Raw genomic sequence first — 17393 nt, 5'->3', positions numbered from 1 at the left:
CCCAATCACGGTTTGGAAGAAGAAAGGGTCATCTGTAACTCTTGCGCACGGCAGTAGATGACCCTTTTTCTTCACCTCCATTTGTACTGTTTTTTTACTCGGAAAGCGATTTAGTTTTTTTTTTTCTCATCTAAGTATGTGTCCGCTTACGTTAAAGCACACGGAGAATCCAACCGAGCGTTAACGATCTGTTACCCACAACGCCGATTTTGTGTGTCACTTCAAATGCCTTCTTGGGCAATTGTGCACAACTGCACACATAGGTAACTCAATGGTTTGGCAATTCGCACTTTCCAGCGACTATAGGGGCCGCGGAGAACGTTTCAATATGGCGGGGATAGAGGTGATGGAGCCGACACGAAAGCGTGCGCGTCTCCAGGTGCAGGCGGCTCACGGGCCTCTAGTGTCTCTAAGCGCGATCCTTGACCTTGCTAAGGAAACGCAGAGATGTGTTATAGAAGGAGAGGCTGCGTTTAACGCTGGCCATATTATGCTGCGGTATACGAGCGACGACAAGCGCGGCTGTCCAGGTCGAGTCACTATGCCTGCAGACAAGCGCCGTGAGAGGCCCCCCGCATACTATAAAAGTTCAAGTCTGCAATGAAACCGGCGCCGTAAAGGTCAGTATTTCACCTTACGTTTTTTTAAGATATACGTGATGTACGAGAATTGACACCAAGCAGTTAATTGACAAAAAAGCAGCGCTCGGATGTAAACAAAGCGCAGTACCCCTCATGCCGCTGCATAAAATAAACGTTGTGTGCATTGATGACGTTATGAGCATTCATGGCTCCCTGCAATGGCTTATTTGTGGAATGCTTGTTAAAAATGCCAGGTAACAAGGAAACATTTCAGTAGTGCCGATTTAGAAGCTATGAGCGAGACAATGAGGTGTGCCAGCGCGCCCCGTTTCCAGCATGATTAGCGTTTTCGCGTGCTGTACGGCGATTTCGCCAAAGTGCAACGCGTTAAATGCAATTTTTTTTTTACTTACTTCTTGGGCTTAAACGCGCAACTTTGTCGTTCTAGTGTCATAAAAGCACCAATGTGTTGTTTTCGGCTTCCAGAATTCAATGTGCATGTGGGAGCCTACGCATTTACCCTGTAAATAATTAGCGCGGTTTTAAGGTTGTTTGCGTGCTTAACATTGGTTTGATGGTTTTCAGGGAGAATGCACGTGCAAGGCCGGTCTCTCTGGTCAATGCAAACATTTGTTTGCCACTTTGATATATTTGAACAGGTAAAACTTTATACATCATGTGTTTATTTATTTTCATTAGTTGGCTTGCCTGTAATGTGCACCAAGTGACAGTGAATGTGTTTACCTTATGTCGAACTAAGAGCCACATTGTAAAAGGCGAACATAGAAGTCAGTGGCAATGATGCCTTTTCAATGCCATCTGGGGCTTGTTGTTGCACTCGGAACTGAGTTTCAAGTACATGTTTCTACATAGCAATCAATTGAGTATGTGTTGCTTCAGTCACTTCAGGTGGGCACAGGCTGTATTAATAACCACAGAATGCCCAGAAATGTTTTAAACGTTCTGGGCTTTTTTCTTTGTTCACTGTAGAATTTTGATTCTGAATCTGCTGTAAAATATTGTTGATGTAACTTACTAACACGGAAACAAAGGATGAAACAAAATGGAACCAATGTACACAAGCGCTAACTCAAAACTGAAATGGTTCCCGTCTGTCTCATTTTTTTTTCCGCACTACCAAGTTACATCATAGAATTCCAACTAGCCACATCGCGACACTGTTAGGAAACATTTTCTTGAATCATATGAAAGATGCAGAAAAAAGCCAAAACACAGAGTATTTCACCAAGGTATGTTTATTTTTATGTACAGGACAAGTGCCACTTCCCTGGATTCATTGTCATGCACGGATGTGCAACAACAGTGGGGACGTGCCAGTGCCGCCAGCATCTACAAACCAAGGCCAATTAGTTTGTTTTGCCACGTCGAGCAGCTTCAACCAATAAGTGTCCCTGAAGATGTTCAAGCCCTGATTAGGAAAGAACTTATTGATGCAGTACCAAATTCTGCACTGGCAAAACAGAAAACTCGTGCAAGAAAGTCAATCCCTTTCACTAGCAATTTGAACATAGTCCGCGCCATCGACACAATTTTCACACAAGGTTGCTACTTGAGAGAGCACACAAAATTTTCATTTTTTGAATCGGTGCTAGATGGTGAAAAAACAGTACCGAAAAGGTTTACTCTTGAACATCTCAATGAAAATGAAAAGAGTTTCTATCTTCAAAATGTGTGCCTCTCCTATGCCAAAGCTAGGGAAATATGCCGCGAGACAACTGATCAGTCATCCACTCTGTGGCACAGCGAAAGAAAAAAAAGAATTACTGGAAGCATCTGCAGAGAACTCTACACGCTTGAAGAAAGAGGTACACGCAGTTGGGAAGCAAAGCTGGACAGGCTGTACTGCAGGGAGCCTTTCAAGGGAAATGAAGCCACAATGTATGGAAAAGACAACGAGCCTCTTGCACTTGAAGAGTACGAGAAGACTCATAACGAACGCGTGAGCAAGCTGGGACTCGTCGTCATTCCAGATGTTCCTTGGCTTGGCTACAGCCCGGATGGAATAAGTGAGCAGAGGGGAACGAACATCTTGCTGGAAGTGAAGTGTCCTGTTCTAGGCAAGCACTCTAGCATACAAGACCTTGTAAATGCTAAGAAGCTGGCATTTATTGTGTGTGGTGGAGAAAAGTATTCATTGAGACGTGCTCACAAGTATTATTCCCAGGTTCAACTGGGCATGCTCCTCCTTAACATGAATCTGTGTCATTTTATAGTATATTCGAAAGTCGAGAGCCTTGTCATTCATGTGCCGAAAGACACCGAGCATATTCAGGCACTTGTAGACAGGCTGCAGTATGTCTACTTCAAAAGGGTACTACCTAAGCTTGTGCAGATTAGCAAGGCTTGAAAGTATGTTGGTGTTCATACGTTTCTTTCCTTGTTGATCACTTCCATTCAGTGGGAGGGGGATACATAGAAGAAAAGCTATACAGTACTTTGTAATATTTATGAATTGCAATATATTAAAAAATTAAATATGGGGTTTCACGTGTCAAAACCACTTTCTGATTACGAGGCACGCCGTAGTGGAGGACTCCGGAAATTTCAACCACCTGGGGTTCTTTAACGTGCACGTAAATCTAAGTACACGGGTGCTTTCGCATTTCGCTTCCATCGAAATGCGGCCGCCGTGAATTGCAATATATGTAGCAGCAATTAAGCAATTGTTAATTTATATTACTGTTCAATGTCTGCTAAGGAAAGTATAGCAAATTGTGAGAACTGAAATGGCAAGAGTTTTTGAAGCATCGAAGAAGCAAAATGAAGAGTTCAAGTTTGGTTCTAGGTTTTGCAGCATATGCATAAATGGCCACCTGCAAATTTTGCTTGTATTCTGTCATTTAGTGCTTTTGGATGTCTAGTCATGGAGTTTCGTTTTTTACTCTACAACCTGTGATGTTTTCTCTGCAAATGACACCTTTACAAGTGTCTGCAGTGCACATGTTGCAAAAAAGAGAAGAAAGCTGTTGATCTTTCTTTTTTTTAAGCAACTATTTATTTTGCATTCTTCGGAAAGCTAGTCACACAGCAGCTCATAATTCCTGAAGAGCTTGTTTGTAGTCACTCTAAAGTACTTGAGCGAATATAAGTAGTTTTTTACTTGAAAATTAGTGCTTCTGTGTTTAGAACTGGTCCTTTGTACCTGATATACTTGGCTGCTTTTTTTTTACTTGTCAGTACACGTATCACACCTATAAACATACCACAATAAACATTCCTCCTGTAAATGTGTCTGTGTTTTGCTATCTGATATTCAATATTTACTATTTGTTAGAAAATGTTGATATTCGCCCTCCTCTCAACTTTCATATGTCTCTTAACTGAATGTGTACACATCACTTCCATTTGTATTGGTTGTCTGAAAATAAATGTATGCCACATGCGAGGCTCTCGCATGCTCGTATATTTGCCACCTGCTCTCGGTTCACATTCTTCACGTCTTTGTGGTTGCAATGCCCACAAGTTCACAGCTGTACTTAGTCACACATTGCAATGTACACGACAAAGTGATGAAAAAATAAAAAAAAAATAACCATCACGCCTATTTGACCCAACAGCGCATACTATAGACAGTATGTATAATTGAACAGCTGATGATGTCGCACAAATTAAGTGGAAAATACACCAAAAGAGATTGTTCTGTTAAAGTAACATTAACATTCGCCAGTTTGTGTTCTGTTAACCATAGCAATATGTGTCTGATCAACACTGATAGGTTAGTGAGTGCTAGGATTCACCTCAATTTGAACAGGGAAAGATAAAAATTGGTCAAGAAGAAACAAGCCAATCTGGATGCAGTAAGGGTAAAAGCAGACCAATTGAGGCTGGTAGTTGCAAACAAATATGCAGCCTTAGAACAGAGATGAAGATGACATAGAGGTAATGAATGAAACTGTAACGAGGATTGCTTCAGAGGCAGCAATTGAAGTAGGAGGCAAGGCACCAAGGCAACCAGTAGGCAAGCTCTCCCAAGTAACAAAGGACCTAATAAAGAAGCGACAAAGAATGAAAGTGTCCAACTCAAGAGATAAGATAGAATTTGCGAAACTGTCAAAACTGATCAACAAGGCGAAAATAAGTGATTCGAAATTATAACGCCATAAAGACTGAAAAAAGCCGTAAAAGATGGATGCAGCATGAAATCAGTGAAGGAAGCTTGGCGTAGGTCAAACCAAAATGTATGCACTAAAAGATAAGCAGGGTAATAGCACCAGCAATCTTGAAGTTATAGTAAAAGCAGCAAAAGAATACAAATGGGTGGGAGCACATGCCAGATCCTGGCTGGAAGCTTACCATTATCATTAAAAAGAAAGGTGTACAATCAGCGCATTCCACCGCTGCTAACATATGGGCAGAAACGTGAAGACTGACAAAGAAGCTTGCGAACAAGTTGAGGAACGCGCAAAGAGCGTTGGAACGAAGAATGTTAGGCATATAGTTAAGAGACAGGAAGATAGTGGTGTGGATCAGAGAGCAAACAGAGATACCGAATATACTTATTGACATTATTAAAAAAAATGGAGCTGGGCACATCATGTAATGCGTAGGTTAGAAAACCGGTAGACCATTAGGGTTGCAGAATGGGTGCGAAGAGAAAGGAAGCGCACTCGAGTACGGGAGAAGTCTAGCTGGGGTGATGAAATTAAGAAATTCGCAGGCACTAGTTGAAATCGGCTGGCACAGGACAGGGATAATTGGAAGTCGCAGGGATAGACCTTCGTCCTGCAGTGGACATAAAATAGGATTGCAATGATGATGATGAATTGTGTCAGCTTTGCAAGCGTGCTTACTGAAATTTATCATCAGCCAGTATTGGTGCGCACAAGTTAGCCCACACGCAACTGTGAACAGCTCATTCATATAAGGCAGCATTTCCCAGGACAGAGTGGAGTTGAAGAGCTTAAATATTTTAACTCGTAGTATTGCTCGTTTCACATGAACCCGTGTCCTAGCAATATCAGCTGTCCTAAAGGCATCATTGCGGTCAAACTGGCAGTCCTTTTTAGCAAAAGGTGGCCGAATTACTCCAATTGCACGGGCAGTGCACAAGTCATCAATGAAAAAACCCCTATCGACCATAATGTCATCTGTGAATGACTCGAACTTCTCCAATATTGCGCACTCAGCTGTAATGGCTTTGTCTGAGGCTCGTCCACCAAATGCTTCACTGATGAATGTTATTGTGCCAGCTGGACTTACACATATGAGAAATTTTACAGTGTAAGTCGACTTGTATTGTGAATATGTCAGTAGCTGACATTTCACACAGCGAGACCTTTCAACTGGGATTTCTGTGCAATCTACAACACCTCGCACTCTTGGATACTGTTTAAAGTGCAAAGGCATATTGTTTAAAATTTCCTCCTTTGAAGGCTACTCAATGGCAGCTTTCAGTACTGCAGCAACAAGAGGCAGTGTGTGCACAAAATATCTGTGTATGGACGAAATGCTGCATTGAAAAAGTACACTGAGACAGGAAAATGACATAGCCTGTTGCAGAACTATGAACACCAAAATAACTCTGTCCCTCACAGAAGCTTCCATCCTATTTGCCGCCTCATACTTCTCTACGAGTGAAACAATCTTGTTTAGAAGTGCATGAGAAGGTACGCCAGTCAAAGTGTTTAGGTGAGCATCAGAAAGAAGCACGTCCGAAATCCTAAATTTTTGTGTCAAGTCCAGTGAGTTCACTTGAACGGATTTGTTTAGCTCAGGTGTGTGGCCCAGCTCTTGAAGTTCAACAAGTGCCCTTGCAGCGTCTTGTTCTGTAACGCAAGAAAAAATTTAGAGCGAAATTCGTACAGTTTTAAGCAAAAAGTTACCTGCTGTTGTTCGTGAGCAAGAGCTTGAAAGGGGGGGAAGCCAATCCTGCACAGGTGGGTCTGCAATACAATGATGGTGAACTAAATCCTTCATAAAACCATGTGAAGTGTCCTACAACACGGTGTATTCAGTCCTACGGCAAAATAAATCAAGATGCATTGCACTGGCTTGCCTTTGCTCTAAAATTCAAGAGCAGAGAGAGAAAGAATCAGATGCGAAAGGCGGGGAGGTTGGCAGGGAGGTTACCTGGAAGGTAAACATCCACTTTGCTAACCTGGTGCACAGGTGAAAGGGTAAGGGGGGTGCCGAAATATTACAAAGAAAAGCACAAAAAGTGAGAAAGATCATAGAAAAAAACACATTCACACACACAGAACACTATTGCATCAGAGTCACTCCAGTAGGTTACTTGCCTAAGGTGACATTAGAAAAGCCTTAGTCTCTTAAGAGTAGAACGTGTATTTATCTAGGTGCCCAAAATCTTTCGGCGATACCACTCTCGATATATTGCCCTTTACAGTTGCACAACCGGACTCGCCTTGTTTAGGTGAAACGGCAAACTTAAACCTGCAGTAACGCCTATGCATCATCAAAACTTGGGCGCGAGGGTCGGAAAAAAATTCTCACCATTGTATTCACTTTCTTCCAAATTATCAGGAAGCTCGCATGCGCAATCTTCATTAATGACCACTTCAGATACGTCGTCCTGTTGGCCCTCGTTTCCTGCAACATTGTTAGGTCAATAGAAGAGATGATTTAAGACCAAGCAAAACAAATACAAAATCACAAACGCTTGCGCAGTACCTCCGATCGGTACACAACTTTCACTACAGCCAAAAAAAGTAGCGAACGCCTTGCGCATTGACCGCCTGTTTGATTTTCACACAGTACAGATGCAGAATACGTTCCCTAGTGTGAAATGCTCACTACGCAGCGTCAGGCACCGTCGAGGAATATTTACCGAAACAGCGCGAGTGCAGGCAGAACATTTAATAAACGGTGACACTTGCGTACTTAAACTTACCTTGATAATCTGTGGGGGGCTTTCTTCGGGGAACCCTAGGCCTCACACTTGCTTCGTGGGAGCGCAGAGGGATCTTTTGCGAAGGCACGGCGTTTCTTTTCAGCCGCTTTCGTAAGGGCTTCAACCCGTCTTTAAGGCAAAATTTCACAATCAGCTCGCCACAAGAATAAAATGAAATCATTGAGAGCATCGCAACCGTCAATTACTCACCAAGGTGGCCCCAAAAGAAGTCGTCTTTGTTAAAATGATCGCTACATACGACCATTTCTTCGCTTACTTCCTTCCCGATGCGGAGCTTGATCGCCCACAACTTCCTCCGTTTTTTATCTTTTGGAAAGTGGTGCAGGCTCACTTTTCCGGAAATTGCACGATTTGTGCATTGCGGCACACTGCACATGCGGTTGCTCTTCGCTCGTCGACTGTTTTTTTCCATAACGAAGAGCACAAGTACGCCAACGCAGCTGCAGAAACCGCGTGAGCGAGAAATCCATCACCCCCTCCCGGCTTCCGAAAAGATCCGCGCGGCGGCGCTAGCGTTTCTGAAAAGCGCGAATAAACAAGTATCTCCCCCGTCTCGCTTCCCAACGAAGGTAATGCAGGCGGAAGAACGTGTTGTTAGTCTCCTTTCCTCTCTTTGTTTCCTCAGTATGGGTGTGTTTTCTGTTGGTCTGCACGAAGTCATTTACTGCACCCACTTAAAATGTTGTCATTGCTGCAGCCACGGCATTTAAAGAACAGGAAATTTTATTGGTAAAACAAGTAGTGTACCTAAGTGTGAAGTTAATTGAAAAAATGGAATTAAAATGCACACCTGTGGATGTGGAGCTACGTTGACGTTCTAGAAATCGAAGAAATATTCTTCAGACTGAGCATACTGTTCGCGTCTGTTTACATAGATAATCTCCCAGAGATTACCACTGAGTCTGTACTTCCACATGTGTTCCGCTTACGCTGCATTTCCAGTACGCACATGAACGCGCTCATAAATGCCTGTAAGCGCAAATGTTAATACTCACGCGCTTTATCAAGCACGTGGTAGATTGATTCTCGTCTCTAGCATGACCTTCCACACTCCAGATCAAAAATATTTTCCCGTGCACTAACCTATGTTTCTGTGTTTCTTTACACAACAGCCGGAGTTCTGGAAAATCTGCCTGCAACAGTTTACACACTTTGGCGATATCGGAAAAGTAAAGGACACTGGATTATTACGGCACTAGAAGTTGCGGGAGTGGTGACAAAATTTTGGTGCTGCCAGCAGAGAAAAGAGCTTTGATCAGAGAAAACCTGACTGGCGTTGTAAAGGATGTTGACAAATGGCATGGATGCTGAGAGGTAATTTCGCCCCAGAATTGTGGGAGATCGCCGTTTTCGGGCTTCGCCGAGAGTAAAACCAGCTGAGCGCTTGGGTAGTGAGTCAGGGGGCGCTCTTTGGCGGCAGATAGCCCGCGTCGCCACCTCGGGACATCTTAACCTGTCGCGCGTGCGGTCCGGAAACCTAGGAAAGGCTGTGATGGTGGGGCTCTTTGGCCCGGAAGCGCAGACGGAGGCGCCCTGCCTGGGACAAATCACTGGCAAAGCGTCATTAGGGTGCCAATGGGCATGCCTGGGGTACAAAGGGGCAACTTAAAGCCAGAGGGATCGGTGACCCGATGCGCGGTCTCTTGAAAGGCAGGCTGGTACCCTAGACATAATCCATCTCTGCACTTAGCTTTATGGGCCCGCCGGAAGAGACGAACCATGCACAAGACGGCATGGTGAATCGGTGGGTTCGCTTCGGCAGGGGTGCCCTTTGTGGCACGCAGTGCGCGACGGTTTTAATTAAGGTGCGAGGACGGGGCGACGCAGATGGTCGTTCCCCGTAAGTGTTCTTCAAAGTGTCGGAAGACTTTCCCATACTTGTCGCAGAGCAGGACGGTTGGGATGTTGTTTGTTTATTGGTTGTTTGGTGGTTTCTTTCTCTCCCTCTATCTCTCTGAATGTTCCGAGGAACGCAGGGAGAGGGTGAGAGAGAGTGTGTCCAATGAGTGACAGCCCAGTTGACCCAAACAGGTCAGTGGGGTGTCGCGATTGGCCGTGAGGGGATTCGGGAGGAGCAACTGAATGGTTAAAACCTAGCTCCCGACCTCTCACGGAGGGTCCGGGTGCAGGAAAGGTGCTCTGCACTTTCGGCTCTGCCGAGTTAAGGCGCCGGTCCCAGTGTAACCGAAGGGTCTTGATGTACGAACGGTATTATGCACTATCGGCTATGTTGAGTTGATACGTCAGACCCACTGTAAATAGCTGTCGATGTAAATATTGTGTACATAAAGTCTTTTCTCTAAATGCAAACGTCTATGGCGTCCCATCTCTGATGGAAGAGAGAAACGACGACAGCTGAAGAAAAGTTTCTCTACCAAGTAAGCTGGTTACGCCAGCTTGGAGCACTCTGTGCTACGAGAGTAGGAAGGTAGAAAATTTGATCGCGTAAAGTAATGTCGACCTCCATTGCAGGCACCCAACTGACTGAGTTTATCTCTGAAGTAACAGCGATGTTTGCACAGCAAAGAACTGCGAGCAAACCTTTTGTCAACACCCTTAACGAATAGACCGAGTTCGCGGTACGCGCCCGACTTGAGATAACAGGCGCTTACTTTCCGACGGTGCGCGACCAAACAGCTCGTGCTGCTTTGTGCCCCACCCACACGTGTTTACAGAGCGGGCCTCTTATTGGCGCCCACGCTTGTGGCCCAGCAATGCAGCTGAAGGGGCACGTGTGACACCGGCATTAGAAACATTGAAGCAACTTCAGTGGTGGGTTTGCGATAATCTATGTCTCGTATCGAGCTGAATGTGAATGCTGCACGACAAAACTGGACAGAAATTTTCACCATGCTCGGGCATGACGGTTCGAATACATGCTTATCTCAAATATTTTCTAAAAAATTATATTATGGGGTTTTACGTGCCAAAAGCACTTTCTGATTATGAGGCACGCCGTAGTGGAGGACTCCTGAAATTTTGACCACCTGGGGTTCTTTAACGTGCACCTAAATCTAAGTACACGGGAAATATTTTCTAGGCCTTATTTCCTTGAGTCTTGATTACGGTTAAGCAAATTCGGATGTGTTTTCCTACTCATAGCTCTTTCTGTGTGTTGTGCATCTGCTTTTGCACCTTTGTGCAACCAACGCATATGCTACCACCTCAGCGATAACTTGAGCATTGCCTTGCGAGCGCAATTTTGGCGATGTTGTGGAATTTATTTTATGGCAAGAAAAGCGACGTTGTGTCATTGCTGATCTGACTTGTTCAATACAGCAACGTATTAAGCTGATAGTGCTGACGTACACGTACGTGTTTGAAATCTGTTGTCCGAAGAAAACATTGTTGTCGTTGTGAAATTCTTGTCTGCATTCGAGCAAGTGGGCTGCGTCTGGAGAGGTTCCTCAGGTAATTAAACAGCAGCAACATAATTTTATGCCAGGCTCTTTTAGGCTTGATGCATTAAGCAGTGCACAGGACTAAGGTTTACATGAAGGCGCCGCCAAACCAGCGGGTACCGTGTTTGACGTTCTCATTGCTCGTTAGTGAACTCAGCCAACCTTTCCCACTCCATTGTCGGAAGAGTAAACGCTGTGACCAGACAGGAGCACAAGCCAAAGTAAATAAAAAGGTAGCAAGCACAACCGATGCCTTCACCTCGTACTGTCCTGGCATCGAAAGTTTGTCCCGAGAACAGAGCACGTAGTCGCAGGCATGGGTTGCCTCCGGGAGAACCATTCGCTTGACAAACATGTCGAGTGCATCGAATTTTGGCTCCAGATTACGATCGATCTGCCTTCCCGGCCGGCTTCTGGTGGCTCTGCTTGGCACAGTTCAGTTTTACGTTCACACACTGACCGAGCGATTCGCGAAAACTTTGGAGAGCAAGCTCATTGATTTGAATTTGAATATTTTACAGCATGTTCATGTCCGTGAAACCGTTTTACTGTGGAATCTGCGTTTCTCAGGACTATTTTGTTTTTATATATAAAAGCTGCTGGCATCCTTTCGACGCGGTGTTGGGCAATGTTGCAGTTTATAAGATCGACTGGCATATGTGATGATTTGTAAAGTCTGCGTGCAACCTGACCTGTGCACGCAGCTAGAGCACCCTTACTCTCTCCCTTTCTTTCTTTTACCCCATTCCACCATGCTTATGGTTTGACTCGCGGTGCTTCTGCACTGAAGGCAAAAAAGAGAAAGTAAAGAAAACCAAGAATGATACTTGACTATAAAAGTACAGAAGGTGGGAAGCACACGACGATTCAGAAGTCCCAACCTCTGCTTTTAAGAGGTTGCTTTACCTTGGGGCTAACTCCATTATATTTATTGCGATAGCAATTATATGGTCGCTCCAGGCGAATTTGTACCGTCTTCGTTGACGTCACCGTGAGGTTCCCTATATATTCAAGTGCATCAATTCTATATGCCACGCTATGCTATATGTCATGCGGTGTATGTGGGTTATATTGCCGCTCCATTCTATGCCTGTAGCTGCCCGTACCGAGTCTTACATTATTGACAACATAATTTCTGAGAACTTTGAGAATGGCATCGCGCAAACAAATATCATGAAACAAAACACCGATAGCGCATGTATTTTAAGTTAAATCTTCTCAGATTCAAATATTAAAGTTACGAAACAATCGCAGAGCGCAAGCCTGAAAACGATGTAATTTTATTGGTGCGACTATACAGAACCTCCGAGATCGACCCAGGAAAGAGGTTTGAAACATACCAGATACGGAAAAGTACCTAAGGAAGACGTTGACGTTGATTAATAAACATAAATGAAATTCGATAGCATGATTCAAACAAAAGACCCCTAGCACGACAGCTCGTCCTTACTTAGCTTACGTTTACTTCCATTCATACCGCCACTATAGCTACGAAAAAGAAAAAATTAAATTATGGGGTTTTACGTGCCAAAACCACTTTCTGATTATGAGGCACGCCGTAGTGGAGGACTCCGGAAATTTCGACCACCTGGGGTTCTTTAACGTGCACCTAAATCTAAGTACACGGGTGTTTTCGCATTTCGCCCCCATCGAAATGCGGCCGCCGTGGCCGGGATTCGATCCCGCGACCTCGTGCTCAGCAGCCCAACACCATAGCCACTGAGCAACCACGGCGGGTACTATAGCTACGAGTCTTACACTTTGTGTAATTTTCTAACATGTTGCAGTAGCATTTATTCCTTCACCCTTATGGCTAAACTGCGATATCTTTTTGTTGATATGCATGTGAAACGCACAAATTATCTCTTTAGACAACAGATAAATCAATTCAAATTATATTTGTTGCGTACAAGAAATAAGGGGAAATTACGTTGGTTGTAGCAAACGAAATTTTGCTTTAGAGCTTCAGATGTATTTCCTTGAATTTATGAAAAACAAGTTTAAATACATATATTGCACTTTTGTAAACTGCAGCTCTTAGAACGTCAAACGCGAACAAATGTGATGGATATGTGTAGCTTACTTGAAGTTGTCATAACACCTACAAAAATTATGCTAACTTTATTATCATCAGCTGCCAAAAGTTCTACTCACAGAATTGTGCGTTGCCCAACGAATGAGTTCCAGGGAGCCCACATTCCTGGGTATTATGTAGTACGTGCGGAAAATATAACACAGGTAGCGTTAACCAGCACCACTCCACTTTCAACGTATCATGAATACACTCGAATTGAAAGAACAAATAACTTCGCTTACGTGTTTCTTCTCTTCATTTACTAATAGCTTGAGAAAGTTGTAAACCTGATTATTGTTCTTTTTACTATGCAAATATTTTCCGAAAGAATGATGGCTTAATAATTAAACGCATACAACAGTCGATAAATCTGGAATTTTCATTTTAAAGGAAAATAAAACTTTTTTAAATGGTTGCTGCGGACAACCAAAAAAAATATTCGTATTCATGCATTTAGGTAGGAGCTCGTATGCTAATATCTGCTTTTAATAAATGCGACAAGGCGGCGGCCTTAGCACAGTATTTACGCTGCCCTTCAGCTGGCAAATCAACTTGCACTGACAAGTGAGGGTTGGCTACTGAGACAGGCAAAGGGAGGAGCTAATGTAGACTGTGGAAAGCACTGGCGGCAGATACACGGCGTTTTCAGGGACATTGGGCAGCCATCCTTCTGGAGACTCGGTACGTCAAATAAAGTGTCAATACCCGCGCGTAAACATCTCTTACAACTTTTTTTCCATCTTGCACGAAGCACAATATAGAGTGGAGCTATAGCTATTTGAATGTTCAGTTATGTGTCAAAGTAGCGGAGTCTAGACAAGAAAAATTACCTTTGATAACCCCCTCTTTTCACGTCATTTTTCTTGTGAATACAGCTTCAAATATTAAAGAGACCGGTGCACTATCGTTGTAGAAGCCAGGAAAAGCATCACCAGGGGCAACAGTGAGAACGCGTCGGTGTCGACATTAACATGGTATGTCCCAGATTGTGCAAACCGCTACGGGTGGCACATTATTTTACTTGCCGCAGGTGGCCGCTATTACCTGTGGTTATGCGACTACTGGCGTAAGCTTCTGCCGTGAACAAGGCATGCTTACTCTAACCGAAACTTATTAAGCGCTGTTGCCATTATGGTAACAAACGCGCCTGTCTAATTCGATTGTATTTGTGTTGGCAATAGTGCTGTTCAATCTCAAACGTACAACAGAAGCGACGATTGCTCTGCCATGTGCAGCCTTACATGTACATGCACGGATATGGTTTGAGCCACGCGATTAGATTCGACATGCGCCGATGGTCCTCGCCACTTTCATTGTTAATTCAGCGTTTGCTTTCTCGCATCAAGTGTGGACAATGAGAACATCTGTTCGTAGCAATAATAACTAAAGCTAAGCGAATTGGTTCGTCTTACTGACAGAGATATAACAGAGCAAATATTGAAGGCAGAAACCGACACAGCCGACAGCCGACAGGAAGCGCACAGTGCTTCGAGAAGCATTTATTTGAAACTAAGGGCTATTTTAGGTACTCAGCGCATCAACCACACAAAATATTTCGAAATTTAGATACATAAACTGATTTACAAGTACCTAGAAAAATGACGTAATAGTTGTATGGAAACCCGCAAGGTGGAGAGAGGTAATTTATTAAGGGAAAATGAGACATTCACCCAATCGTCGCCATTGCTACAAAAGAAACCCACACGGGTTCCTCGAAGGAAAAGCATCGCAGTTGCAGAAAAACTTGTCTTGGTACGGGATTCTAACCCGGAACCACCGCCCTACAGTGGCAGCCGCTCTCCCATCTGAGCAAACCAGGTGGCTAGCAGATGGCGGGGCGAAGTCGAATTTGTCAACAAATCGAAGCAAAGGCAAGAGTTTGACGTAATAGTTGTGCCGAAACCCGCCTCTTGCAGACGATGCCGTTGGTCTCTCCGCACTATCAATGACCATTCCGCCATTTTGAATCGAGGCGTTTGTGTATAGGTGCACTTTGTGTTGCTGTTGACAATTGCTTTCTCGTGGCGAACTATCGCACAATATCGTCGGCACTCGATGCCGGTGCCCATGTGGCGTGGCAGTGGGTGGTGGTTATGGGATTCCCCATGGAGGGAGAGGCAAGGAAGGTGGTTGGGTCATGTCACCAGGGGCATAAGCCACGCTGACAAAAATTACAAGAACTGGCATAATGCTGGTAAGAAGTTGCGTTCGGGCCTCGTTACCTCATAACAAGTCAAATTTTGTTTTCCAGAAACTTATGGATGGACTCCTGGGCTAAAAGCTGCAATCAGCAGCTTGAAAAATACGCAAGAGGCATGGTACATGGCAGAAGCAACAACAAGATCATTGCATTTGAAAGAATTACCAGAGTAAGTACACTCATGAACAAATGAGCACATTAACACAAGCATTTACAGAATGATTACCAATCTAAATGCTAAACCCCATGAGAGCGATTTTATACGCGACGTCGACGAGCGACGGCTTCGAGCGACAAAACGGGCCGTCGCTTGAACAGATCGCTCGGTCTTGTCGCTCGATCGCTTGGTTCAAGAAATCTAGAATTCGTCGCTTGTCGCCAGGAAGTGCTATGAGCAACTAGCCAATAGTGCGAAGCCGGAACTGAATGTACGTCACTCAAATACTACCGATTGTCGCACGGAATGAGCAAACTTGAATTTTATACCTGCAAGAAAAAACACCTACTGCAAACCCTCAGAAATATCTTAAGCTGCTGTTTACAGTTAAATACACCAACTTAAAGTAATAAAGCACACTGTCACGATAGTTTTGGCGCGTATGTTGCTGCCCTCATACCGGCAACACCGGGGAGACGTCGCTGACAATCGTCGATCGCATGTGGTACGGCTTGCAGGCGACGAGCGAACGCGACAGCCATCTCCATCGCATCACTTGTCGCTGTCACGTGCGCGATCGCTTGCATGGGGTTTATACTTACCACAATAAAATATGTCAAATGCATCACTTTGTTTCATCAGTTTCAAAAAAAGAAACACACCTGCCGGCACCAGACGAAGTACACTGGTTAGAAAAACAATACATCCAACGAAAACATATAAAATAATATTCCCAAGCAGGATAAATGACTTCTAACGCTGCCAGAAAACGCAGTGGTTACAAAGAAGTACATCAAACGGGGCACACAATGATAGCACGCTCAAGCAGCGACATTTGATAAAGAAAAAATTCATGCAGGAACTCCTCTGGTAGTTGTCTAAGTATGCGTAAGCATTGTGCCCCTTTCTCATTTCCACGCAGCCCGGTGTCATTATCCGTGTTATGTAACTTGATCGGTCAGTACAAACGACAGCGATGTGGCGATATGAACTCGTGCGAACGGTGGCACAAGGTGCATTGATAACGCCAGGAAAGTAATACAAGTGCACCTGCAGTACTTTGCAGCAGGTGCGCTGATGACGTTCAGGTCATCATAAGCAGCTATCGCTCTTTAGCACCTTATCCGTGTCGAACCATTACAAACCGTGATAAAACGTAAGCCGGTGGCGGCACGGACCGATCAAACGTACTCTGGCACGGCCGCGCGCACCGCATCTTGAAAGCGATCTGACATGCGGACAGACAATGTCGACTGCTGATATCTCCGCGCGCTGTGCTTTCGCCGCTTCGTGTTGGAGGGAAACGCGTGGTCCCATAACTTGAAAGCGATCTGCCAAAAGGTGCGACGTGTTCTGAGAGCTTCGTGAGCACTGTGTTCTCGCCGATTTGTTCACGTTGAAGCGACAAGCAGCACGAAGGTAAAGTATCTTGCAGTTGCAGGCTTTATATTGAAAGCGATCGTCTTACGGTATGGATGGACGGAAGGACGGACGGTTTTCGGGTTGGGTAAACATGAAAATGCTTACGCATTTAAAATACGGCCGTGGCTTAGCTTGGTTAAGCCTCATAATTGCGAAGGAATAGTGTGTTATTCTCGGATCAGCTGGTAGTAATTGAGTAAATATACTCAGTAATGCCTGAGAGGAGCGGGAGTTAGGCCGCTGTTGGTGGCTACCGCCTCGCCTCGCGACGGCGTGAGATGGGGCCCCGTTTTTACACAGCTGGTGTGACGTCACACCGACCGTAGAGCCCCTGGTGAGAGGAGCGGGAGTTAGGCCGCCGTTGGTGGCTACCACCTCGCCTCGCGACGGCGTGAGATGGGGCCCCGTTTTTACACAGCTGGTGTGACGTCACTCTAGGTCACGTGGTGTGACGTCACGCAGCGAGGTCACGCTAAAGGTCAATGGTGCCTACCACCGCCTCGCCACGGAACGGGCTGAAGTGCGACCTAAAGTAGTATTGCTTCGCAATAAAATAATCTATAGCTGAGTGAAATAGGTTTCTCATGGTTTCTTTTTGAAATATTCCCCATTTCTTGTTATATGTTTCACAAACTTCTTTCTTAGCATGGGTACTGAAATTTTAAACTG

The 17393-nt window shown here is 44.6% G+C and overlaps 1 long non-coding RNA gene across 1 annotated transcript in view; it reads left to right on the top strand.

The window, feature by feature from the left end:
• The window catches only part of LOC126545192 (uncharacterized), a 63318-nt gene that overhangs the window by 19211 nt on the left and 26714 nt on the right, over positions 1-17393 (top strand). The window contains exon 2 of the long non-coding RNA XR_008615165.2: positions 15197-15314. This is a non-coding gene — a long non-coding RNA (uncharacterized lncRNA). The remainder of the gene's footprint in view (positions 1-15196; positions 15315-17393) is intronic.

Source organism: Dermacentor andersoni, chromosome 10 (genome assembly GCF_023375885.2).
Source record: "Dermacentor andersoni chromosome 10, qqDerAnde1_hic_scaffold, whole genome shotgun sequence".
NCBI classification, from domain to species: domain Eukaryota; kingdom Metazoa; phylum Arthropoda; class Arachnida; order Ixodida; family Ixodidae; genus Dermacentor; species Dermacentor andersoni.
This window is presented reverse-complemented; position numbering and strand designations above follow the sequence as displayed.